Here is a 2,707-nt window from a genome sequence, read left to right on the forward strand (position 1 = left end):
AAAGGCCAGTGAATTAGAATTGAAAATAGTTGTGTTGGGTTATGATTTGAATGTTCATAATGCCACCTCTGAAGTTATGGTGACTAGATTAGACTGTCCACAAGTCTCTTTCCGAATCCAACAACAGGATTTTGTTCATGACTTGATTTGTTTATCGATAACCGGTCTTGATCTCATCTTAAGATTGGATTGGCTATCTAAAAACCGTGTTCTACTTGATTGTTCTAAAAAATCGTTTCATTTCATGTCTGAGGGGTCTGAAGGGCCAGTTGTGCCGAAAGGGTATTATTTAAGCTCTGTGGTAGTAAACTGTAGTGGAAGTGAATGTCATGGTATTTTGTTGTTAGTTGCAAATGTGTCAGGAGAGGAGCAAAGTTTAGAATAGATTCCAGTTGTGAACAAATTCCCAAAAGTATTTTCGGAAGATATTCCCGAATTTTCTCCTTCTCGGGAAACTGAGTTTGCGATTGAGTTGGTGCCTGGAGAAAGACCAATATCGATTGCGCCTTACAGAATGTCTCTCTTGGAGTTAACTGAACTTAAACTAAGCTTGAGGAGTTAATGAACAAGAACTTCATTCGTCCGAGCGTTTCACTGCGGGGAGCACCGGTATTACTGGTGAAGAAGAAGGATGGTAGTATGCATCTCTGTGTGGACTACAGACAACTGGACAAAGTTACGGTAAAGAATAAATACCCACTGCCAAGGATCGACGATCTAATGGACCAACTACAGGGAGCCAGAGTATTTTCTAAGGTTGACCTTAGGTCGGGTTATCATCACATAAGGGTTAGAGACGAAGACATCCCTAAGACTGCTTTCTAAACTCGTTATGGTCATTACAAGTACACTGTAATGTCTTTAGGGTTGACGAACTCCTACAGTGTTTATGGATTACATGAACATAATTTTCCGTCCATTTTTGGATAAGTTTGTTGTCATCTTCATTGATGACATACTAATTTATTTTAGAGTAAAGGACAAATCCGTCCCTGACCTTTTTTTCCGCGGACATTTTCATCCCCGAGGATTGGAAAATACTTTAATATCCCTGACCCCCTAAAAAAGTGGACATATTTATCCCTCCATTAGAGTCGCTCCGTTTGCCCTGACAAAAAATGGTGACGTGGCTCCCGTGGCGCTGACTTGGCCGTTACAGGCTGCCACGTGGGATGGACTTTTGAAACGAGGACGTATTAGTCCCCAGGAACCAAAACATCACCATTTCTACCCCACCCCCAATCTATGATGAACAACTTAAGACCAGCAAAGGAGCTAGCTATGAAAGTGAAAGAGATAGAGAGATTGAGAGAGAGAATAGCATTGACTACAAACCACACCACTCACCATCCATCAAGCTGTGCCAAAGCCCATATCATTAACAAGAACAACACACGAATTCTTTCACAGGAATTGGAATGTACTTTGGTGTGTTGTGTTGAGTTGTGTACTCCAACAAATTGAGAGCAAAGTTGAGTTGAGCTTGACCACCATTAACACTAAATCTACTAGTAATTGCACTTGAGCTGGCTGTAACAAAAAACCAAACTTGTATACTTCATTAGGATTTAGGATATGATGGACGAGAGTAAGTAAAAAACTCAAAAACCAAGCAACCAATAATGCAATCCCATTATCATTACAAAGCTTATTAGTCTCTCCAACTCGGAGAACCTTGCTTTTTTTAATCACAACCAACATTATGAATTTCGAAGCTATATTTGCACTTGCACAAAGCAAACACTGATGATCAAGGTCCTGTAAACCGCTTCCAGCTTCAATCTGCAGCAATTCATCATCATCATAATAAATAACTTAAAATAAATCCTAATTGAATTCATGGACTTCTCCACTCAAAAAACTAAAAACAAAAGAGCTCTAAACCTAAAAGTTTTCGGGCCCTTCCGACTTAGATGCTAGCAAATTCAGATGTCCAGGAAGGTAATTTCCCAGCCTTGCCGCCGAAGCTTCTCCCATGGCTTGTTGCTGCTGCTGATGCTGATGGTGAACGAACAAAGAAGCTTTCTGCTGCTGAGACACCGACACCACTGCCGACTGCACAACCATCTCCGGTGGAGAAGCAGCCATTGTGAAACTCCAAATTTGACCAAAATCGGGCCTGGTCAAGAGGGCCCAGAGCCCCGCGAGAGCTCCGGAGCCCACTAAGGACCCACGGCAGGCCCCACGGAGACGTCGTCGTCCTTGGCAGAAGCGTCATCATCAGTGCGTATGCGCTTGCCGAGTATGAAGGGAGTGGGAGCGAGCAAGGGCTTGTGGTCGAGCGAAGATGCTGCGGAGGTTGAGGAAGGAGAAGAGAGAGGGCCAGCACCGTCGCGTACGGAGACAGAAACGGAGGAGAGAGTGGTTCCAGTTTCGGTGGAGGCGATGATTGAGGGCTCGGCCTGGCGGAGGAGCCACTCGATGGTCTGGCCGTCAGACTTGTGGCCAAGCTCCATCAGATGCCATGGGTCGGAATGCTCCCTTTATTCCTTCACCCGCTTCACCTTCATATTGCATTCGAAGGATTAGGGCTCAAGGATTTCATAGATTGGGGGTGGGGGAGAAATGGTGACATTTTGGTTCCTGGGGACTAATATGTCCTCTTTTCAAATGTCCATCCCACGTGGCAGCCTGTAACGGCAGGTCAGTGGCACGGGAGCCACGTCACCGTTTTCCGTCAGGACAAATGGAGCGACTCTAACAGAGG

At 44.6% G+C, this 2,707-nt stretch overlaps 1 pseudogene; it reads right to left on the minus strand.

Annotated features, from left to right (window-relative positions):
- On the minus strand, window positions 1,379-2,456 carry LOC107640761 (annotated as a pseudogene).

This window comes from Arachis ipaensis, chromosome B05, assembly GCF_000816755.2.
Source record: "Arachis ipaensis cultivar K30076 chromosome B05, Araip1.1, whole genome shotgun sequence".
NCBI classification, from domain to species: domain Eukaryota; kingdom Viridiplantae; phylum Streptophyta; class Magnoliopsida; order Fabales; family Fabaceae; genus Arachis; species Arachis ipaensis.